This window comes from Anguilla anguilla, chromosome 18 (assembly GCF_013347855.1).
Source record: "Anguilla anguilla isolate fAngAng1 chromosome 18, fAngAng1.pri, whole genome shotgun sequence".
Taxonomy (NCBI): Eukaryota; Metazoa; Chordata; class Actinopteri; order Anguilliformes; family Anguillidae; genus Anguilla; species Anguilla anguilla.
The window spans coordinates 28,284,076-28,309,424 of NC_049218.1; the positions used below are offsets into that span (position 1 = coordinate 28,284,076).

At 48.1% G+C, this 25,349-nt stretch overlaps 1 protein-coding gene across 8 annotated transcripts in view; it reads right to left on the reverse strand.

Annotated features, from left to right (window-relative positions):
- The window catches only part of kcnq5a (potassium voltage-gated channel, KQT-like subfamily, member 5a), a 186,113-nt gene that overhangs the window by 157,289 nt on the left and 3,475 nt on the right, over positions 1–25,349 (reverse strand). The window lies entirely within an intron of this gene.

A 25,349-nucleotide genomic window follows, 5' to 3' on the forward strand; every position in this document is an offset into this window, starting at 1 on the left:
GGCTGTGTGCTGGGTTTAAGGGGGATGTGTGCTGGGTTTAAGAGGGGATGTATGCTGGGTTTAAGGGGGTGTGTGCTGGGTTTAAGGGGGCTGTGTGCTGGGTTTAAGGGGGATGTGTGCTGGGTTTAAGGAGGCTGTGTGCTGGGTTTAAGGAGGCTGTGTGCTGGGTTTAAGGGGGTGTGTGCTGGGTTTAAGGGGCTGTGTGCTGGGTTTAAGGGGGTGTGTGCTGGGTTTAAGGAGGCTGTGTGCTGGGTTTAAGGGGGATGTGTGCTGGGTTTAAGGGGGATGTGTGCTGGGTTTAAGAGGGGATGTGTGCTGGGTTTAAGGGGAATGTGTGCTAGGTTTAAGGAGGATGTGTGCTGGGTTTATGGGGGCTGTGTGCTGGGTTTAAGGAGGATGTGTGCTGGGTTTAAGGGGGCTGTGTGCTGGGTTTAAGGGGGATGTGTGCTGGGTTTAAGGGGATGTGTGCTGGGTTTAAGGGGCTGTGTGCTGGGTTTAAGGGGGTGTGTGCTGGGTTTAAGGGGGTGTGTGCTGGGTTTAAGGGGATGTGTGCTGGGTTTAAGGGGGTGTGTGCTGGGTTTAAGGGGATGTGTGCTGGGTTTAAGGGGATGTGTGCTGGGTTTAAAAGAGGATGTGTGCTGGGTTTAAGGGGATGTGTGCTGGGTTTAAGGGGATGTGTGCTGGGTTTAAGGGGGTGTGTGCTGGGTTTAAGGGGATGTGTGCTGGGTTTAAGAGGATGTGTGCTGGGTTTAAGGGGGTGTGTGCTGGGTTTAAGGGGATGTGTGCTGGGTTTAAGGGGATGTGTGCTGGGTTTAAAAGAGGATGTGTGCTGGGTTTAAGGGGGTGTGTGCTGGGTTTAAGGGGGCTGTGTGCTGGGTTTAAGGGGATGTGTGCTGGGTTTAAGGGGGGGGGGGGGTATTGGTACAGTCAGTGGCAGAGACAGAAAATAAGAGACAGACACTGTGCTCTCCACACGCACAGTCTGCAATAAAGGTGAAAATAAGCTTCAAATAAACAGACTGTCTCACACAGATGACCTCATATTGGCTTTTGATACATGTCAGACCTTCCTGTACAGCTTCCCTTCACAACCAGAACAGCAGCACTTTCTCCTCCTCACAGAGGCCCAGCAGTGCCAGAGGACACATTTGGTCTCCAAAATAGGGCACAACTATTTTGTGTGATTTCTTCCCACAGATAATGTTTTTTGCTCAAGCCAAACCAACAGATGAGCTGTCTGTCATATTCTTGAGACTGAAAATAACATTTTGAGGCAGCAAAAAAACCACCATTCTTTCCAAGTTGATCTTAAAAGATGCCAGGGTCTCTGACTCTGAAAAATGAAGCATATCCTGACATGCTGCTCCGTCAATGAATGACTCTCTTTGATGTGCAGAAATTCTTTCTAATGTCAGTGAGTCTGTCAAGCTCTCAAACCCCAGACCATGACACACAGCAGTAGCCCAGGCATTTTAGCTAACGGGACCACAGTCATTTCTGCAGTACGTTCTCTCTGTCTCTCTCTCTCTGTCTCTCTCTCTCTCTGTCTGACCTACACTTCTCATTGCCTCTGTAAATATATGCCTCACACTGAGGACTGCCCCTCCCTTGCACCAAAGAGTTCCTGCACTGATTTACACTCCTGGGTTCAGCCATAAAACTGAACAAGAAGACTAGACTCTTCAAGCACTTGTTGGGTGTCATAATTTAATCAGCTCATAAAAAGGAGCTCAGTGAATTATGATGTTTTTCGTCGGTTTGGAGAGGCAGCGCAGGAGAGGTGACCACCTTTTGTCCTGGGACCAGGCTCAACGAGGCAGGGGAGGAGCAGAGGAGGGGAGGAGTGAGGCAAAGGAGGAACGAGGCAGGGGAGCAGCGAGTCAGAAGAGGCACCAGGCAGGGGGGGAGCGAGATAGGGGAGGAGCGGAGGAGCCAGGCAGGGGAGGAGCGAGATAGGGGAGGAGCGGAGGAGGGGAGGAGCGAGATAGGGGAGGAGCGGAGGTGGGGAGGAGCGAGACAGGGGAGGAGCAGAGGAGGGGAGGAGTGAGGCAGAGGAGCAGCGAGGCAAGGGAGGAGCAAGGAAAGGGAGGAGCGGAGGAGGGGAGGAGCGAGGCAGGGGAGGAGCAAGGAAAGGAAGGAGCAAGGCAGGGGAGGAGCAAGGAAAGGGAGGAGGGGAGGAAGGAAGCAGGGAAGCCTTGTTTGGACTGCTGCAGTATGGAGTGCGTGCGTCCCGACCGCATGGGAAATGAGTGATTAAGGACTGGGGGTTACAAAAGCAAGGAGCATGACCGCGGTCAAATCCCCACGGAGGGCCCGCGCTGGAGCAGGGCTCTTTCTGCAGCTCCACCGCGCATTTGGCATCCTGGCCGTGGCACTGCTGCAGACCGATCGTCTTTTTTTAGCAGAACTTCCTGTTATTATTCACCGAGGCCTCAGCAAGCACTGCACCCATGCAGACCCACTCTCTCTGGGCCAGGGGCCTCCAGGCCTGCCTGCTCACTGCCAGGCCTCTCCACAGTGCTCCTGCCTGCCTCATCTGATCCAGGAGCCGCCATTAACCGCCTAACCCAGGGCTTTCATCCGCACACTGACTGTTCCTCTGTTTCACCCCTCTGATGGAGTGCACGCTGACCCACTAGAGCAAGCAGTCTGACCTCTCCCACTCTTTTATTTAACAAGGACAAAACCTGGCTGCCTGAGCCAACAACCCAACAGCCTATCCCAACCTTAACCCTAACCCAGCAGCCCACCCCAACCCTAACCCTAACCCAGCAGCCCAACCCAACTCTAACCCAACTGTAACCCTAACCCAGCAGCCCATCCCAACTCTAACCCAGCAGCCCATCCCAAATTTAACCCTAACCCAGCAGCCCATCCCAACCCTAACCCTAACCCAGCAGCCCATCCCGACCATAGCCCAGAAGTGCATCTCAACTCTAACCCTAACCCAGCAGCCCATCCCAACTCTAACCCAGCAGCCCATCCCAACCCTAACCCTAACCCAGAAGCCCATCCCAAATCTAACCCTAACCCAGCAGTCTATCCCAACTCTAACCCTAGCCCAGCAGCCCATCCCAACCCTAACCTAGCAGTCTATCCCAAACCTAACCCAGTAGCCCATCCCAACTCTAGCCCTAACCCAGCAGCCCATCCCAACTCTAACCCTAACCCAGCAGCCCATCTAAACTCTATCCCTAACCCAGCAGTCTATCCAAACTCTAACCCTAACCCAGCAGTCTATCCCAAACCAAACCCAGCAGCCCATCCCAACTCTAACCCTAACCCAGCAGTCTATCCCAAACGTAACCCTAACCCAGCAGCCCATCCTAACACTAACCCTAACACAGCAGTCTATCCCAACCCTAACCCAGCAGCTCATCCCGACCCTAACCCTAACCCAGCAGCCCATCCCGATCCTAGCCCAGCAGTCCATCCCAACCCAAACCTAACCCAGCAGTCTATACCAACCCAAGCCTAACCAAGCAGTCTACACCAACCCTAACCCTAACCCAGCAGCCCATCCCAACCCTAACCCAGCAGCCCATGGCTCGAGAGAGCCAGAGACACTCACAGCAGCAGGTTTACAGAGACTGACAGACTGAGCGCGTCTCCCCGCATCACTGTTTCCAGCAGCACAGAGGGGTCCAGTAAGCACAGACCCCTTTACCATGTGTTTCCCATGCACCAGGATGAGGGACAGGGAGTTTGGTAGTGCCACCATAATGGACCCTACACAAATGCAATATGTCTGAAAATATGTTACATGACACATCATTTAGCAGACACTCTTAACCAGAATGACTTAAACTGACAGTATATAAAAGTATACGTTCAATAGTATAACATTATATATTATTATACTGCAGCACCTTCATGAAGGAAAAATGTTGATATTTTAATAATAATATTGATCTCTGGTTTAAGATAGTCACCACTATGAAATACATCAATACATTTTCCAAGAAAATCCACAAATTTACTACATATGTCCCAATTGTGTGCAAGATTATATTGTTGAATCTTTAACATTAGCACTACCATGATCCAAATAAACAAAAACCACAGGAAAAACACCCTACAGGAATCAGATATGATCTCAAAAGCAGAGGGGTAGCCTATCTAAATATATACTTTTTTAAAATAAAGTTCTCATTTAAAAAAGGTCTCCATCAAAACCAAAAACCATGGTTGGTTTCCTGTTTCCTGGAAACGGCCAAGGGCAATGATTCTGTTTCACAACCCTAGCCTGAGACCGAACAAACAAGAAGCATTTCTACTAGTACTTCCAAACCTCGGAAATGCGTGTTCATTTGGGATCCAAAGTAGGGCTGTAGGGACTGTGCAGAGGGGTACAGCCGGGGGCCGTGTCTGTTTACGTCCCAACTGAGAGGAACACGTCAACAGAACAAACCACCTTTCGAATGTGCCAACCTCTCCCACAGACCTGCGCATGAAGAAATGCATGCGGTAAATCAGAAGCATTTAGCCCCCCCTCTCCCAACAGGGGTCCCTGTTCAGAGCTGGCCCGATGGGACAGCCTGCGGTTTTCAGTAAAGAACAGCAGCACGTCAGGGCGTCTCTCCGTGGAACAACACACTTCAACAAAACAATAGTCAAATCTCAAAACTAAATACATCATCCAGTCACCAACTTCCTGCAGTAATATCAGACGACTTGTTGAAAATGCACCTTAAAGTTGTGCCCTTCTCTCCGGACAGACCGGCATGCTTTACGATCTTGAGATTTTCACCTAAAACAACCCAGAGATTCAAATGTTCAAACAGCCCAGATGTTTCAGACTATATATTCCACCTCCTACTCTAATGATGCAGCTCTTGGTCCACTCCCAACTGGAATGATTTGCAACCCTTGACTGGACAACCCAATCTTCCTGATCACCCACCGATCCAAAATCAAACCCAGATCTGCTGACTGATTTATCCTCTTCCTCTCTGAGTTCCCGTGTGATGTACTCTTTCCAGAAGCACCGAGTTGTTGACCCTTACTCAGGAGCATTCATACTCAGGAGGAGTCATACTGTGCCACTGTGCCTGCACTGTAGAGCCCCTTCCTGCCCTGTCCACCCATGTGCCCCGCCCTGCTTTACAGCTATTGGTCCCTGTCCACCCATGTGCCCCGCCCTGCTTTACAGCTATTGGTCCCTGCCCATCCATGTGCCCCGCCCTGCTTTACAGCTATTGGTCCCTGTCCACCAATGTGCCCAGCCCTGCTTTACAGCTATTGGTCCCTGCCCATCCATGTGCCCCGCCCTGCTTTACAGCTATTGGTCCCTGTCCACCCATGTGCCCCGCCCTGCTTTACAGCTATTGGTCCCTGTCCACCCATGTGCCCCGCCCTGCTTTATAGCTTTTTGTCTGTCCTAACGGGTGGGCATGGTCTCTCTGAGGTGAAGACACTGGGCCACCATTCAGAACTGCCCCGCCCCTCTACCTTCTGCTGCCTTCTAAAGAGACCGCTTCTTAAACGATCACTGGAACCATCTGTCCAGAAAGCTACTCAGCTGAACCGAGACTGTAGTCGGACAGCACAATTAACATTTAGGACGTGCGTATATTTTACGGCTCTCTCATGGCTTACGAAGTCGGGAGATGGGATGCCCTCTCACACTTAAGGTTCAGATTGTGACAACCGGTCGGGTGATAGCATAGACTACACGAGCTCCCGACCGGGTCAGATGATGTCACAGTCGGCAAAGCACAGCGGGCAAAATGTCATACACGGAGCCATCTCCTGATTGGTTGACTGGAATATAAACTGAGAATCGGCTCGCATGACCCCTCATACCTGACAAATACAAGTCGATTGTGCCAGAATTTTTTTGACAAGTCAAAAAACAATCAGGAGTCCATAAGCCAATCGGATCCGTTTGGAATGGTATCTCATACCTTGCGAGTTGCGACGTTACATCCCAACGTTTTTTCTTACGATTTGATCCCAATTATAAAAAAACAATCAGGAACCCGGAACTCATATAACGTTCGCCTGCCCTTTGTCGCCGACACTCCAGACAGCACTGATTATGTATTATATTGCAATTTTCTACATTGATAATTAATAATGGGTACCTAACCATGGTTTGAGTCAGTCTATAGGCCAGCCCATTAAAAGCCTTGTAAATGACTCATGGCCTAACAGATGAAAGCATAGTCTCTTTCTGCATTTTGCGTACTGTATATCATTTATGGCAGGGTACAGGCTAACTGACAGAGGACACAATCTGACATCATTCGCCTGCTTCGTGAAGAAGCCTCGCTGTTACCACTGAAACTTTGAAATATTATTTCAATGAGGTATTTATTACCCACCAGACATTTTCAGAACAAACAAGATGTTCCGGCACACATTTTAAAGATGTCTGCTTCAAAAGTCGGGTTCTTACAATGTGTGCGGGAATGTGCTGTTCATCCAGAGCATTTTTAAAAATTTTGGTGGATTTAATGCCCAGCAGCATGAAAAAAGACTACAGCCGTGTGCATGCTGGTCTGCTTCCGAATCAGCGAATGCACTTTCAGTTTCAATTTCACCCGCAGAGATTCACCAGCAGATGCTGCGTCATCCAGCCACTCCGCATTCACTCATCCTCCCACTTTCAGACGCAAGGTCACAGGCACCCGCCAACAGAGAGAATGCCCAGCAGCACAGGGGCAACCCTCCGAAGGAGACTGCGTTCACCAGATCCCTGTGCTGCGAACAGAGAGAATGCCCAGCAGCACAGGGGCAACCAGATCCCCGCTCAATGAGACAGTGACCGGCCGGTGCCGCAGGTGAGCCGTCGGTGTGGCGCTTAGCAACACGCAAGCAGAGCCGCCGAATAAATCACCCCGCAGCTCAAGAGCCGATTGGCCGGCGGGTCCACAGGAAAAACTGGCGGTTTTCTGAAAGGCAGATACGTCTGAGTTTGCGTGAGATCATGGGGCTGGAAGGCCTGCTGTTCCTCTGCGTTCAGTCTGAGTGGGAGACAGAGCTGTGGTCTCCAGGCCATGAGAACCCTCTCTGGTCTCAAAGGACCCTGGGATAGCACTGCTCTACTCTCCCATGATAAACATCCCCCTCCCTCTCTCTCTCACTCTCAGTCTCACTCTCTCTCGCTCTCTCTCTCTCACTCTCTCTCACTCTCTCCCCCTCTCTCTCTCTTCCTCTCTCTCCCTCCCCCTCTCTCTCTCTTCCTCTCTCTCTCGCTCTGTCTGTCTCTCTCTTTCTCTCTCTCTCCCTCTTTATTGGTGTGTTGCACAGTCAGCATTCCAGGCGTGTTCGCAGGCTGACTGGCATGGCGGTTTCAGGTGTAGCCCCTGATCCCGCTCCACCCCTGATCCCACTCCACCCCTGATTCTGCTCCACCCCTGATCCCGCTCCACCCCTGATCCCGTACTGCCCCTGGCCAATTGGTGTAGCACACTAGAGAGGTCAAAGAGAGAGAGAGAGAGAGAGAAAGAGTGTGAGAGAGAGAGAGAGAGAGAGAGAGAGAGAGAAGAGAGAGGAGCTGGCACTGGCCGCTAGTTTGAAAGGCAGCGCTCCAGTGCACACGGGTGTTTTAGCGTGTGAGGATCTCTGTGCAAACACGCGGCTCTCCCTCATTGTTCCAGCCTCTGCGGGATTTAAACACGACTCCACATCATCTGTGGGCAGAACAATAGCTCCAGGAGACGCGCACAAAGAAAAGGCTGTCTCCCCATTATTCTCCCGTCTCTGCACTATGTACACAAACATCAAGGCTAAAGTGAAAGCCTGAAGCATTCAGGATTTCACAGAAGCCGTTCGCCATCAGATTCAACACTCAAACTCCCATAAATAGCAGAGCAGCTTCTCTTCAGCCGTATGAATGTGAGTAAACACAATATTCAGCGCATAACCAAGATTACGGTAAACTCCGCTCCACTTCAGTAACTGCCACATACATGGAAATTTTAATAATCTTTCTCCTCTTTGCTAATGCAAATTATTAAGAGTTTCTACAGTCTGAAACAAGGCCAACCAATTATCTTTGAGCAGGCCAAAACAAACCAGTTATTATCTGGTGATGCTAGAGCTACAGCGTATGCTGCAGAAAAAGGGGTGAAAGGCTCACTTCAACATATATTTCATATTTATATACTGAATCCTAAACACATACACACCTGTGCTGCACTTGCCTTTGGAAGAATAGACATATCCATATCGATTACAATTTAATTTGCATTTTGAAAGGTAAACAGTAGCAGGATGATAACAGTAGCAGAACATCATTTTTAAAAAGTGATTTTTGAGAATTATGGCCCTCTAATCATTAAAGATGCACCAGTGCGCTCGAGCCACACAAACTGTGCAATATCATCATATCAGCCCCAAGCCAAATAGGCAAATTGAATTTAAGCAAGGAGACATTTTACTTTTTCTACTTCTTGGGAAATGAAAAACTATCTGTAAGACAATCTGGTTGCTATAGTGAAATCATATTTTGTGAGTTATTTAAATGCTCAATGTAACTTCTCGCCCAGGAAACAGAAAACCAACCATTGGTTTTTGGTATTGATGGAGACCTTTTTTAAACGAGAACCCATTAACTGACTGCTGGACCAACTGACCACATTAGTACTGTACTAACTCAAAACCAAGATACTGACAGGAATACTTTTTTTGTATTCATGTCTTTCAATAGAATGTGTATTAAAATAAATAAGTTTGAACATATTCACATTGACTGAGATTTGGTCCATTTGCATGTGTCTACAGAATATTCCTGAAAACAGTGTGATAATTTCTTCTGATGAGAAAATACAAATCACAACAGGGGCTAGCTACGGGTGGGCCTGGCTGGGCCTAGGCCCACCCACTTCTTGCCTAGGCCCATCCTAGGGTGCAACCAAAGAGATTTGAATACCATTCGATTCCATTACCTGTATATAGATTTCAGTGAATAAATTGCAAATTGGCGATGCATTTTTATTTTCAGCAAGACATAACATTAACTTTACAGCAGTGGCAAAAAAGTCCCCGATTTTATTCTATGGGGCTGTGGACATGGCACTTAAGAAATCTGGTCACCTTACTATTTGGGTGATTTTCTAGATCCGTTTCTCCTGTCCAGTCCGTGGTTCAATAATTGCAATGTCACAAAAGTGAGATCATAATAGTGGGAATTACTGATGATTTATTATTTAATAAGCACAAGTGTCAACATGAAAAGGTGAGCGTATGACGCTGACCGCAACAGCACAGACAGGTTGCGGTCGTTGCGCAGCAAGGTAAACGATCAACTTTCACCCCAAAATGGCGGCGGCCCGGCTCAGCAGCTGGGCGTAGATGTTACATTGCACAACCAATGGAGTGTTGCCTCTTGGTATTTGAATCTCTTTGGTGCAACTCACATCTTGTCTTTTAGCGATAACAGCAACAAAAAAAAAAAAACAAAACACGCGGACTTGTCACCGTCGTTACTTTGGGCGCGCAGTTTCCCTGCTGATATGATACCCCTCCCCCTACTTAGCTGAGTGAAATAATTTTCATCTATTCAACATCTATTCAATCAAGCTCGTCCAAATTCAGGGCGCGGATTCCACGAATACAGTACTAGGGAATGAAGCCGATAGACTAAGTGAAAGGGATGAAAATGCCAACAAGCTTTGACTGATTCTTGTGGCTTTAAACATTCTTTTATCCGATCAAAGAAAAAAACGAACTTTCAGGTGAGGAATTCTGGTAACAATTTCGGTAGCCTATCCACAATATTCCAAAGTCCCATGCTGCCTTGCGCGAAATATGTGCCGAAATTTCCAAAGAAATTACGAAAAATCGTTGACCACGTTTTGTTAGGTGCAGCGTCTTTTACTGCTACCACAGAGTGAAGGCGTAAGTGAATGTGATGATAAGGAAAATTTCGGTTACGCTGTTCTATAAAACGCTATTCCAAAAGCAAAATTAGACATGTTATACATCGTTAGAAAGCTTATACTCTCACCGACTGAATAAATGAATTGTCAATCAAGCCAGACTGTACTAAAAAGGGCGACAACGCTGTAAACAACAGGTGTGGTATTAGCCACGCACAGCCATTTTTGAAGGTACCCAGGCATCACAAATGCGCGTATATTTTACAAACGGATTGTCCAAGAAAATATATGAACACTCAGTGTCAAAAGGGACATCTCTACACGTAAAACCAGCTGTAAGGTTGTATATTTATTCAATATTTAATTCCAGATATTGACTGTAGAATGACATAAAACGTTTTCTCGTTTATTTCGTGGTGTGAGCAGCGTTTTCACTGCTGTATTGGCATATCTTAGAGCTATTTTCGGGTGCTATGACGGAATACGATTTTTTAGTGGTGAAAGAATATTTTTATGAATGCAAGACAATATTGTCCCTTATGTCATTGGTGGGGGGTGTAGTTGCAGATGAGACTGCAGGGAGGGGGCGCGTGTTAAATGAACGACCAGAGCGACTATCAAATAGCAACGTACTTTTATATTTTGACTCAAATTTCCATTCATTTTCAGCAGCTGATTTATGAGACTCTCAAGCCGATATGTTTTGAGGACATCGATTAGTTTACATTACCTGTAATGTTAGTTGTTTAACACGATTTTTAAGTCTAATGGTAATGACAAATCAGTATTACTGCAAATAAACCTGGCGAAAAAACATCCACATAAGTAGGCAAAACTAAATAGATCAACAAGAGCAGTGTAACACAGCAGACCGTCGCATAGCAGAACACTTTCGCGCTTGTAATGTACTCTAAATGCTATTGAGCTACTTATGGAATGTATTGTGTGGCCCACCCACTTTTATTCAGGCCCACCTGCAATTTCATTTCTGGCTATGCCACTGAATCACAATTCTCTCAACAAAAAAAAAAAACAAGTTCCATGAAAAAGAGAGAATATTCCAGAGCTGAAATTTCACTCTGTGTGCCCTCCCCCCTCAGGGGTGCCAGAACGAGGGGTGCAAGATGACGACGCCCCTCCCCCACCTCCTCCTGCAACATGTCACTGCAATGTGGGATCACCCTCATCGTTCGCCGCCAGTGTTTGGGCCCCAGCTGACACGTTCCAGGTCAAAGTTCACCAGGCGGAATATGTCTCCCCTCATGACAAGGCTTTTAACTTTATTCTATTTGGCTATACAAAATAAGGCAAGACATGGACGGACGCTTTTATTCTGTCCTGTGGGGGAGAGTTCAGAGTAAATGTTTGACTATGAATGTTTGACTATGAGATCAGAGTATGAGGACCTGCAATTGAACGGTTCTTAATTTGGTAATAAAGTCAAATCCATATTTTCCCCTCATCTTTCGCATCATAAAGCAGAGACACTGCAAAAAGTGACTCATTTCAATATGTTTTCACAGACAGAGTGGATGATTAATACAGTGCTTTGGAGAAGGGAAGATGGAAGCATGTGGCCTTTACTGAAGGATTCAATCTGGGAAGAGAAACACTGGATATAGGAAAGGCAGAGGAGTGGCCCCGCCCCCTGGCGTACGAGTTCCATGAGGAGGCTGCTCCCTGTCCTGATGACTGACAGCTGACAGGGAGGTCCACACCTGCCACGTTCCACCAGACACACCTGTGCACCTAACGGCGCGACAGGAAGGTCTTGCTCTGACTCCTCCCAGATTCACAAAGTAGAGTCGAGGGGGGCAGCTAAAAGGGAGGGGTCACTGCCAGGAGGCGGGGCCATAGCGCGGGGGGGGGGTTACTGCCATGGGGCAGGGCCATAGCAGGGAGGGGTCACTGGCAGGGGGCGGGGCCATACCCAGGGGGTAAATGGTAAATGGACTGCATTTATATAGCACTTTTATCCAAAGCGCTTTACAATTGATGCCTCTCATTCGCCAGAGCAGTTAGTGGTTAGGGGCTAGGTGTCTTGCTCAAGGACACTTCGACATGCCCAGGGTGGGGTATGAACCGGCAACCCTCCGACTGCCAGACAATCGGTCTTACCTTCTGAGCTATGTCGCCCCTAGGGGGCGGGGGTCACTGCCAGGGGGCAGGGCAGGCGCTGACGAAGCGCAGGGATGAGGATCAGATGAGCCAGGCTGCGGGGCGAACGTGGCGGCTCTCGCTGCTGGTGGGAGACGCCCGCTGGAGTGTAGCTCTGTGACTCACGCCGCGCCGCTGTCGCAAAGCGCACTTCCTGTCGCTGAGACGACGCCACGCTTCTCACTGCGAGCGGACGACCTCCCGGGATTACGATTTTCACACTCTAATGACAGAAGAGTCTTCAACTAAACTATCAATATTAAACCAATAAAACATTTAGAATAGCAATTAAGTGTCATTTTGATTCACACTATTCTAAATAAAAAAGAAAAGTATTTTTGTATATGCAATTTACATAATTGCATGTTATGATGATCTCCCGATGTGGAACAGCCTGCAAAGACCTGTAGAGCAGCTTAACACACAAACACCCCCACCTCCCTGGGAAGCACCGTGTGAGGCTTCCGGCAATGGACTGGACACCTGACCGCGTGGCCCTCCCACACACACCGCGTGGCCCTCCCACACACACTGAGGGGCCCTCCCACACACTGGCCCTGTGCCTTTACAGTTCCCTCGGGCTTTCATGAAACCAAAAAGCAGCTGTACCACTACATGATAACAGTGACTCCATCTGAGCCAATCAGTGAGCGGTGTCTGAGCAGTTCAAAAATCAGTGATTGACAGCTCACTGTAGTTCCTCTCCTTATGGGGATATATCACTTTCTAAAAACTACACCCAGGAGCGCTTTTGCAAATATATTAATTAGGAGATAAAACATACCTCCTAATTAAAATATAATTTAGCTAATGCAGGACAGGTGATCTGCTCTACAGTACTTCACAATTAGCAGCACAGTACAGCTTTCACAGAGCATTTTGCATTCAACAGATCATCCCTGGATTTCTGTAAATGATGGTATATTTTACAAAATCCACATTCACCACTCAAAATGCTGATGTTAATGTGCATGGCGTGAGCACTTAAGCTATTTAGCAACTCAAAATGACAGTAAAAGTTCTGTTTAAATGAGTACAATGAAAAATTGAAATTCCAAAAATTAACCAGACTCACAAAAATAAGCACGTGAACAAGGACTATTACTTGTTTACTCGGTTTTTCTGTTTGCTAGGTTTTCTGGTTTGATGTGCCCATTTACTGTGAGAGGAAAATAATCTGTATTAAAAACACACACGCACACAAAAACACACACACACACACACAGAACAGTTAACAGACATAACTGAGACAGCAGCTGTGTCGGGTGCACAAGTGTAATTATGTGTGGAAGGAAAACACTGCGTGGTCCGTCTCAACCTTGCCAAGATGAGTATTTATATCCGGAGGGCAGACGCTCAGTGGAGAGTGGCATGCAGACCTGATGTAGCCAGCGCACAGAAACACAGGACTGAGTCACCAGCGGCCGGAGGATCAACAGGACTGGCAGGGGCAGCGGTGAAATAGCGCACGGGTCTGCTTGACGATGACATAACGCTGTGAGACGTGCACATCTCTGTGACATCATCACTTTGATAGCATGGTCTTCTGTCAGACGTAATCTGCTTTAACCCCCTATGAGAAACATCACTGTGTGCTGCTGCTGCTGCTGCTGTTTTAGCCTCCTATGAGAAACATCACTGTGTGCTGCTGCTGCTGTTTTAACCTCCTATGAGAAACATCACTGTGTGCTGCTGCTGCTGTTTTAACCTCCTATGAGAAACATCACTGTGTGCTGCTGCTGCTGCTTTAGCCTCCTATGAGAAACATCACTGTGTGCTGCTGCTGCTGCTTTAGCCTCCTATGAGAAACATCACTGTGTGCTGCTGCTGCTGTTTTAACCTCCTATGAGAAACATCACTGTGTGCTGCTGCTGCTGCTTTAGCCTCCTATGAGAAACATCACTGTGTGCTGCTGCTGCTGCTTTAGCCTCCTATGAGAAACATCACTGTGTGCTGCTGCTGCTGCTTTAACCTCCTATGAGAAACATCACTGTGTGCTGCTGCTGCTGCTTTAGCCTCTTATGAGAAACATCACTGTGTGCTGCTGCTGTTTTAACCTCCTATGAGAAACATCACTGTGTGCTGCTGCTGCTTTAACCTCCTATGAGAAACATCACTGTGTGCTGCTGCTGCTGTTTTAACCTCCTATGAGAAACATCACTGTGTGCTGCTACTGCTGTTTTAACCTCCTATGAGAAACATCACTGTGTGCTGCTGCTGCTGCTGCTTTAACCTCCTATGAGAAACATCACTGTGTGCTGCTGCTGCTGTTTTAGCCTCCTATGAGAAACATCACTGTGTGCTGCTGCTGCTGCTGCTTTAGCCTCCTATGAGAAACATCACTGTGTGCTGCTGCTGCTGTTTTAACCTCCTATGAGAAACATCACTGTGTGCTGCTGCTGCTGTTTTAACCTCCTATGAGAAACATCACTGTGTGCTGCTGCTGCTGTTTTAACCTCCTATGAGAAACATCACTGTGTGCTGCTGCTGCTGTTTTAGCCTCCTATGAGAAACATCACTGTGTGCTGCTGCTGCTGCTTTAACCTCCTATGAGAAACATCACTGTGTGCTGCTGCTGCTGTTTTAACCTCCTATGAGAAACATCACTGTGTGCTGCTGCTGCTGCTGCTTTAACCTCCTATGAGAAACATCACTGTGTGCTGCTGCTGCTGCTGCTGTTTTAACCTCCTATGAGAAACATCACTGTGTGCTGCTGCTGCTGCTTTAACCTCCTATGAGAAACATCACTGTGTGCTGCTGCTGCTACTGCTTTAGCCTCCTATGAGAAACATCACTGTGTGCTGCTGCTGCTGCTTTAACCTCCTATGAGAAACATCACTGTGTGCTGCTGCTACTGTTTTAACCTCCTATGAGAAACATCACTGTGTGCTGCTACTGCTGTTTTAACCTCCTATGAGAAACATCACTGTGTGCTGCTGCTGCTGCTTTAGCCTGCTATGAGAAACATCACTGTGTGCTGCTGCTGCTGTTTTAACCTCCTATGAGAAACATCACTGTGTGCTGCTGCTGCTGCTTTAGCCTCCTATGAGAAACATCACTGTGTGCTGCTGCTGCTGCTTTAACCTCCTATGAGAAACATCACTGTGTGCTGCTGCTGCTGCTTTAACCTCCTATGAGAAACATCACTGTGTGCTGTTGCTGCTGCTGCTTTAGCCTCCTATGAGAAACATCACTGTGTGCTGCTACTGCTTTAACCTCCTATGAGAAACATCACTGTGCTGCTGCTGCTGCTGCTGTTTTAACCTCCTATGAGAAACATCACTGTGTGCTGCTGCTGCTGTTTTAACCTCCTATGAGAAACATCACTGTGTGCTGCTGCTGCTGCTGTTTTAACCTCCTATGAGAAACATCACTGTGTGCTGCTGCTACTGTTTTAACCTCCTATGAGAAACATCACTGTGTGCTGCTGCTGCTACTTTAACCCTCCAATAATAAACATCACTGTGTGCTGCTGCTGTTTCCAGCGGATTTCCTATAGTAAGAAAACCACTCAAAAATACAAATAAGGTAAAACAGTAGTGAGCCTGTGTGGTAAGATGCACATTTAGACAGTCAGACTCAGTGTACTCACTGAGTTTAGACCAAATCAAAACAATGCAGTTATCGTAGCTAAAACTATGACTGCACAAGTAAAATCTACATCATGTTAAAATCAGTATAGAATATATATTGAGATTCAGGTTTTGGAACAAGAAACTACACTGCATGGCTTTGGGGTACAGAAGACATACCTCAATTTCCACTGTGTTTCAAACTTACACATAATACAATACAAGTTATTCCTTCAGTGAAACTGACATCAATATAATTGTTACATAAATCAGAAAGAGTCTATGGATTCTTACCAGATAAAGGTGATGGAAATTTCAAAAAATCCAAAATAGGGGTTTGAAGAGGTGTGCTTTTCAACTCCTGTTAACAGCTGTAAACCTTTGAGGTTGAAGGGCCACTGTGGTGTGGGGATGGCTGGTTTAAGCAGCCACACCTGCCCTGGGTCAAGCTAATTAGACCTGGCCAATTGGATAATTGGTTAAGAATTAGATAATTGGCCAGGCTAATTGGACCCAGGAACAGGAGTGGCTGCACCTGTGCGTAGTGAGGTAATCACTGCGCACAGGTTAAATCTGCCATCCCCACCAACACAAGGGAGCCTCTCTGTCATGACAGGGTTTTTACATCTGCTCACTTTGGCTGTAACATCTTGCCAACCCTCGTAAATAAATCTGGACTGCTTGAACATCATCTCCCTGTGTCTCTGTGCTGGAGGGCCCCTAGGAAAGCCACTTCGGTGGCCTGTGGCAGGCATGCTTGCCACAGCCACATTCAATTCAAAACCACATATTCAATACTGAATTCTCTTCCATATTCAGCACCACGTATTCAATATCAAATTCCCCTCCACATTCAACACCACATATTCAATACTGAATTCTCTTCCATATTCAACACCTCATATTCAATACTGAATTCTCTTCCATATTCAACACCTCATATTCAATATCAAATTCTCCTCCACATTCAACAGCACATATTCAATATCGAATTCCCCTAAACATTCAACACCACATATTCAATACTGAATTCTCTTCCATATTCAACACCTCATATTCAATACTGAATTATCTTCCATATTCAACACCTCATATTCAATATCGAATTCCCCTCCACATTCAGTACAGGGCCTTCAGAGTAAAACTTGTAGACTGTATTCCCAGAATGAGAGCAAGCCCATATCACTGACCTGCAGCTCAGCACACAGCCCAGCTGAATCCATATATTGGCCTTTGTGTGACCGTAATATTAAATTCCATGCAACATCGATTAAGATTTCCATACGTCCAATAAATATACGAAATTTCCATGTGAAGCATAAACTGATAAGTGTTGTTTCCATGAGATCTGGCATGTATTCCTGCTTGGGCGGGGAAGGTGGGGGGGGGGGGGGGGGGGGGGGGGGGGGGGCAGTGGTCCCAGTCTGTAAGTGGGGGCTCCATGATGTGTCATGGATGGAGGTGAGGAAGGCACAATAAAATACATCACACACCAATAATCCTTCACTGCCATCAAAATCAACACTGGACCTGTTCAATGCACTGAACTTGTGCCTCTGACTTCTGTTTAAAAAACATTTTAATTCAACACAAATCAGGCTGACCTTTAATAATGGGCAGGTCACAGCAGCAGAAGGAACTCACTCATTAAGCAGGTTCTGGGTCTGAGGATCCAATATCCTCTGTAGAGCCCCAGAATGTTTCACCCATATTGCCCATGGCCATTTCATGCCTCTCAATATAGAGAATTTACTGAGTATTTCAGACAGAAATAAGGAGGTAACATAGACTAGAGGCCTCACAGTGCAACTCCAACGCTCACAGAAAACTCATAGTGAACAGTCCAGTGTGTCATATGCTGTACAATAAATTGCTATGACAATCCCGCAAACTGCAAACAATTAACATTTTCGTAATAGCACGTTTTTTAAATAGCAGAATGCTGTGTCATTTTCTCGAGTGTCAGTTGCACACTGTTTGGCAGGGTGGCCCGCTAACGCTGCCGGTTCGACACACAGCTCCTCCACCTGGGGATGGTAAAGGAACGTCTCCGCAGTCTCCCAGCGACCGACGCTGTCTGTTCCCGGAGCCGGGCCGTCCAGCTTTAATTGAGCTACCTTCTGAAATTCTCCTCGTAGCTTTGCCGCGTCCGATCGCCCGTCTGCTGCACCCCAGCTCCGCTTCCCGTCATTTTAACCCGGCGAACAAAAACTAGAACCCCGACCGGAATCAGCTGAAGGAAAGACCCGGCGCTCGCCGCGCACGTGCGGTCAGCGCTGAGGAGCTCTGACGCAGAGGGACGGGGACTGGCGAAGGCCAGCCGTGCGTCTGTCACGGTCACAGGGACGCGCGAGCGCGAGTGAAGAAGACCCCGGACTGCCAGGGACAGAGTCAGGCAGGGCCCCCCAGGCAGGGCCACACGGCTCCCTGTGGCCACCGGGCCCAGAACAGGCCCGTCTGGAGCCATTTTGTCTTTTGGTTCAGTGCCTTTCAGCAGCATGGGCTCAATATGGCACAAAGCAAAGAGAAGGTGGACAGAACTGGGAAAGGAGGAGAGAACAAGCGAGTGACCAAGAGTAACTGCAGGCTAGAGAGAGAGAGAGAGACAGAGAGAGAGAGAGAGAGAGAGAGAGAGAGAGATAGAAAGAGCGGTGCATGCTGGGTGCTTTTCTCACATTCATGGTGAATCACCAGTGTTAAAAAGCTATTTGCAGCCTGCAAAAGGACTGGATTATAAAATTCACATGATTCATAAAGATGGATGAGCCATATTAAATCTTATAAGTCAATAATCTGATGGCCAGGGAAATGCCATTATCTCAAACTACTGTAGTCCTTCACTTCCTCACGCCTGGCTCGACTCATGTGGACTAGGGCTGGAGTCAGTTTCAGCCACTTCACAAAATGAATGAATTTCAGTTAATGACTGACTGTTGCTTTTCAGGCTGCAGTCTACCAAGCTGAGCTTAAAGCAGGACGGCTATGTGTGGCGAGGGGCAGGTGTAGCGGGTGTAGCGGGTACTGCGCTGGACAGCTTCACATAGTGAGGGGCGGGTGTAGCGGGTACTGTGCTGGACGGCTACGTGTGGTGAGGGGCGGGTGTAGTGGGTACTGTGCTGGACGGCTACGTGTGGTGAGGGGCGGGTGTAGCGGGTACTGCGCTGGACGGCTACGTGTGGTGAGGGGCGGGTGTAGCGGGTACTGTGCTGGACGGCTACGTGTGGTGAGGGGCGGGTGTAGTGGGTACTGTGCTGGACGGCTACACATGGCGAGGGGCGGGTGTAGCAGGTGTAGCGGGTACTGCGCTGGATGGCTACATGGCGTGAGGGGAGGGGGGGCGGGTGCAGCGTGTGTAGCGTGTGTATCACGTAGCTGCAAACCGATATATAAAGCATGCAGACATGCTGAAGACATTTTGTTACCGTTATAGGCTGAGCTCTTTAACGGCATGTTGGGTACAGCATGTTGGGTAATGGTGAGGCTCAGCCCTTTAACAGCACGTTGGGTAATGGTGATGCGGAGTCCATTAACAGTGTGTTGGGTAATGGTAGGGCTCAGCCCTTTAACAGTATGTTGGGTAATGGTGAGGCTGAGCCCTTTAACAGCATGTTGGGTAATGGTGAGGCTCAGCCCTTTAACAGGGTGTTGGGTAATGGTGAGGCTGAGCTCTTTAACAGTATGTTGGGTAATGGTGAGGCTCAGCTCTTTAACAGTGTATTGGGTAATGGTGAGGCCGAGCCATTTAAACAGGGTGTTCGGTAATGGTGAGGCTTTAACAGGGTGTTGGGTAGTGATGAGGCTCAGCCCTTTAACAGTGTGTTGGGTAATGGTGAGGCTCAGCCCTTTAACAATGTATTAGATAGTGGTAAGGCTGAGTCCTTTGACAGTGTGTTGGGTAATGGTGAGGCTCAGCTCTTTAACAGTGTGTTGGGTAATGGTGAGGCTTTAACAGGGTGTTGGGTAGTGATGAGGCTCAGCCCTTCAACAGTGTGTTGGGTAATGGTGAGGCTCAGCCCTTTAATAGTGTGTTGGGTAATGGTGAGGCTCAGCCCTTTAACAGTGTGCTGGGTAGTGGTGAGGCTCAGCCCTTTAACAGTGTGTTGGGTAATGGTGAGGCTCAGCCCTTTAACAGCATGTTGGGTAATGGTGAGGCTGAGTCCTTTAACAGTGTGTTGGGTAATGCTGCTGTGGCCACTGCAGGAGAGGACAATGCACCACAAAGACGGTTTGTCAGAATTCCACCCCCCTAGCCCCCCCTCAGGCTGAACCGTGCAGCTCCACCTGAGCAACAGCACGCGCGCGTGGGAGGAGCCCATTACCCGCGCGAGCGGGCCTCCATCAATCACACCCGCGTCTGCAGGGACAGCGACACCGTCCCCGATCAGGGCTTCTGCATGACTAACGCTTTCAAATGCCTGCCCGCCCACGCACATCACCCAGAACCAGGACAGAAAGGAGGGTAAAATGGGTCAAACCGCAGAATCCCAGAGTCCTGTACTCACCTACAGTGTACAGATGCATGTGTGTTTGTAACCCAATATGCACTACAACTACAGCAGGCTGACAGCCCATTTATACATGTGCTTGTTTATTTGCTCTTAGCCGGGGTCGCTTGTGTCATTAGAATAGATGGCTGGATTTCTATAGCAGAAATGCAGCTTTAAGTGCCTCATTCAAAGGCACAATGGCAGTGGAAACCAAACCTACTGCTTTACAGTCACAAGCCTTGTTCCATAGTCGCTTCGCCACTGAAACACTTAGAAACGCATGGTCAGCCATGTTACCGATAGATATTAACCATGAAGTCAGTTAAAAGTCAGCCAATCTTCACTTAAACAGACTTTAGAACAGGATTAGCAAACCATTAGTGAGACTCAGGAGGCCGTACGCTAGCGAGGCTCTTCTCCCCGCGGCAGGAGGCTAGCGAGGCTCTTCTCCCCACGGCGGGAAACCGTACGCTAGCGAGGCTCTTCTCCCCGCGGCGGGAGGCTAGCGAGGCTCTTCTCCCCGCGGCAGGAGGCTAGCGAGGCTCTTCTCCCCGCGGCGGGAGGCCATAGGCATACTCGTTCTGCTCTCGGCTGACACGCGATCGGTTTTCTCCGGCGTACGGCCCGAAGATGAAAAGATCTCGCGCTCGTTCTGAACACACCCCAGGTTCCGCTCCTTCCCTCCGGACCCCAGGGAGATGAAAGCTGGCTGGTGGCTGAGGAGCTTAAGCTCGGCTTCTGCCTTGCATCAGCGGCCCCTCCACACATCAAAACACGGGCCCTTTCAAAGGTCTTTCCACACCATCCTCACTCACACTGGAGCACAATCTGACACCGTGTTTACAGACTCATCTTTCTCTTTTCAAGATAATCATCTTTTATTTGCAGCAAGCCTTTTTCCATCTAGTCAGGCTAGCTTTACGTACCTTACGTAAGAAGCTAAAAAACATTGTTTTTAAAGTTTCTTTTTTTAGGTGCATAAAACCTGTGCAGCGACCCTTTTTAGGGTAAGGGCCAACAATATTCATGAGTCACAACCACAGAGAGGAGGATACTGAAGACTGCCCAGCATCCCGAGTCCAACCATGTCCCAAATCATTCCGATCGCTTTTCCATTTTCTGAAGCAGTTGGAAGCTGTACCAGCACACAGACACTGCACAGCACTGACCGCCCAGGGCAACAGAAGAGAGACTAAGACGGAAACTTCTGCTCAAAGGCAGCAAATGATGTAAGCTCTGGCAATAACGCAGACAGTTTGCTTTTACAAATGAACTAATGCCGACACTGATTCAATGAAAGTGTTGCTATTCCAGTGGAGGGTCCTGCCTCTTACCAGCTCTTTATTTCTGCTTTTCTTACAAACTCAACAGACAGCAGCTCAGCGAGGACTTTGGGAAAGACAAGGGTGACCATAGCGTTGTCCTGATTCAACTCCGTAACAGATCCTACCTGGCAAACACTGTGGTTCAGTGGAACGCAAAGAAAAGCACCTGCATTACCCAGCTGTAGAACAAGCGCACTTCTATTCCGGATTTCATAAATGCTGAGCCGGCACTTTTAAACGAGGGGGTTATATCTGATATATCTGATAACAGCAGCAAGAAAAAAAAATGCTCTCGTTCACAATGAAAGACGTTCTGAAGTGGGTCCAAGCAGAGATCGAGTTTTCCCCATGACGCAGCTGAAGGCCTGGTACTGTACCTGAGGAAAGGCGGCCTCACTGAACCCTTCTCCCCTCTTCCTGTCATTTCCAACAGCATCAGAACATTTCCTAGGACGTGATGCGCCGATGCAAACGGCCTCCCCCAGCATGCGATCTGCCAGTTTACACCTCAGCTGTACATCACCATGACAAACGACCGACAGCTCCCAATAAAGAAAAGGTACATCAGTGTGACGCAGCGCTGAAGACAGGTTTGTACAGGTCTGGGGAACAGATCATGAGATACGAGGTTAGAACTGACACTTATCTGTGCTGATTGGCACTATATTATTCGTGAAACTTTTAAATGAGAAGTTGAATACCAGGCAAAGACATATTTTAACCATTTAAGTTAAACTGAAGCCCAGACTCTGCACTGTTTGTGTCATATCACTGAATCAGAAAGCACAGATTTTTAGCCTAATGATGTGCCCTGTGGTATGCTATTAAATCCTGACCTGACCTATCAAATTCTGTATGTGCGCGTGAACGCGTGTATGATCGCGTGTGTGCATGTGTGTGTGTGCGTGTATGTATGTGTGTTGCGCGTGTGAGTGTATGCATATGTGTGTGCGTGTGAGTGTATGTATGTGTGTTGTGCATGTGAGTATATGTGTATGTGTGTGTGTCTGAGTGTATGTATGTGTGTTGTGCGTGTGAGTGTTATGTGTGCGTGTATGCACTTGTTGTACGTCGCTCTGGATAAGAGCGTCTGCTAAATGCCTGTAATGTAATGTAATGTAATGTATGTGTGTTGTGCATGTGAGTGTGTGTTTGTGTGTGTGTGTGTGTGTGTGTGTGTGTAAGAGAACACTCCAACAGAGCCATTACAGCAAAAGCCAAGTCAACCAGAGGAGTAACTTTCACACAACCAGGAGAACCCAAGCCCTTACTCATGGGTTAGGGTAAGGGGCACTTACATACCACATTATACCAGACACATAAACACTATTCATTACCAGCATTATTATAGCCACAGTATGACAGTCATAGAATTACATTCTGTCTTGGCTAAACCAACCCTTATGTAAACAGTCAGATGCAGCAATGCTGACATGTGACCTGGGGCGTCACACAGGGCGGAGCACCACAGGGGCGAAACAGTGGGCGGAGCTACGCATTGGTGTGGCAGTGGGCGGAGCTATGCATGGGTGTGGCAGCGGGTGGAGCTCTAGAGGGGTGTGCCACTGGGCGGGGCTCCACAGAGGAGTGGCAATGGGTGGAGCTCTAGAGGGGTGTGGCAGTGGGTGGAGCTACACAGAGGAGTGGCAGTGGGTGGAGCTCCATGTGAACATATGAAACACTAAGGGGTGCAGGTTGGGTTTCGGGGTCACAGTAGAAATCCTTGCATTAGAGCGCAGTCTTTATGCGCGATTTATTTCTTTTGTTTTGAATTTTTCATTTTACAATGGGGTTGAATCCATAGAATGGAGATACTGAAAAGCTAAACTGTAACCTGTAACTATTCAAGCCAAAGACTGACATGGTCTGGACATGATCTAGAGCAGGGGGGCTCAAATCTGGCCCTCGAGGCCAGTAATGCTGCTGGTTTTCTATTCTGCCTGACAGTTCACTGATCGATTAATATTGATTGGCCAGAGAATTAATTCACCTGGTATCCCAGGTTTAAATCAGTCCTGATTAGAGGGGAAGAATGAAAATAGGCAGTACTACTGGCCTCGAGGGCCAGACGTGAGCATCACCTGGTCTAGTGCAGAAGTGTGCTTGCTGGAGTATGCATAGGGCTGGTCTGTGGTGAGGTCACAGGGCAAATGGTTTGGTGTGGTGAGGTCACAGAGGAAATGGTTTGGTGTGGTGAGGTCACAGAGGAAATGGTTTGGTGTGATGAGTTCACAGAGGAAACGGTTTGGCATAGTGAGGTCACAGAGGAAACGGTTTGGGGTGATGAGGTCACAGAGGAAACGGTTTGGGGTGATGAGGTCACAGAGGAAACGGTTTGGTGTGGTGGGTTCACAAAGGAAACGGTTTGGGGTGATGAGGTCACAGAGGAAACGGTTTGGGGTGGTGAGGTCACAGAGGAAACGGTTTGGGGTGATGAGGTCACAGAGGAAACGGTTTGGTGTGATGAGGTCACAGAGGAAACGGTTTGGTGTGGTGAGGTCACAGAGGAAACGGTTTGGGGTGATGAGGTCACAGAGGAAACGGTCTGGGGTGATGAGTTCACAGAGTTTAGGAACGGGGTGAGTGGGGTGTGAACTGGGGTGGCGGTGAGAGAGATCGCTTTAAGGCCTGAGCAGAACTCGGGTGTCAGAGCCGGGGGCAGCTACACTAAGGGTGCGTATCAGGTTCAGCGGTGTTCCCACATATTTGCAGGGAATAAGAGCTCATTCATCCTCAGCCTGAGCAGAACAGCAGGGCTGTGCACCGGGAGCCAGACACAGCTACAGGGAGCTGCTCAAAAAGACCGGCTCATCCCCCTCTCACAGAGAGAGAGGGAGAGAGAGAGTGGTGAGAGGGAGTGGAGAAAGAGGGAGGGAGGGAGAGAGAGAGAGGGAGAGGGAGCGGGGAGGGAGGGAGAGACAAAGGGGGGGTGGGAGAGAGAGAGAGAGAGGGAGGGGGGTGGAAGAGAGAGGGAGAGAGAGAACGAGGGGGTGGGAGAGAGGGGGGGAGGGAGAGAGAGGGAGTGGGGAGGGAGGGAGAGAGAGAGAGAGGGAGCAAGAGAGGGAGGGAGAGAGGGAGAGAGAGGACATAAAACATGCAGAGAGCACGTCAAACAGGCTGAAAAGTGCTTCTGTTCTGCGCTCTTCACTGTAACTGTAAAATGTTGTGTCAGTGCCTTCTGACTGAATGCTTCTAGCTGTGTAAACTTCTAGTAGGAAAACAAGAGTGCCATTCATTAATATGCAAATAGGTCTGTGCTAATTGAGGGTTGCAGGACATGCACACACACACAGCTCTGTCACAAATTATTATTATTATTATGATGTATCTGCCTACAGTGAATCAGATTTAATCAAAAAGACATTGATTGAAATTCACTGAATGTGCCAGTAAACTGGTAATGCGGCAAAACCCAAATCCAGAAGTTAGACGTTTTAAAAATGAACATACTCAACGATTTAAAAAAATGTTACGTGTACTTTTTAAAAGTAAATGTGAGGCAGTAAATGAGTAATGGTGCCACCCTGTAAAGGGCAGTTAAGGCAATCCGGCGGGCCTCGCATGATTAATGTTTTATTTAATGTCTCATGATTAATAAATAAATAAAGTTTTATTTATTTCAGAGAATTCCGTTTTTTCAGAGGCTTTTGCTGCTGGCCCAATATGAAGGAACCCTCGAGGTCCAGTTCAGCCCAGCGTGACGGGGGTGGCGGGACCGGCCCGTTACACCACTCCGTGTAACACCGCGGTTCAGCACTTTCAGATGCTTATTCGTTCACAACATGCACACGCCTTAATGGCGGCACTGAGCATTGTGGGACTTTGAGTAGGGTACAGATGTGGCAGCTTGGAACCCTTGACCTCAGCTGTCCAGTTACAACAAATAAAACAACAACATCCTGCTTCTCAAACTTCGCTTTGCTCTCAGTGGAAATCATCCTTCCTTCTTTGAAAAACAGCCCAGACTTTATCATAAATACT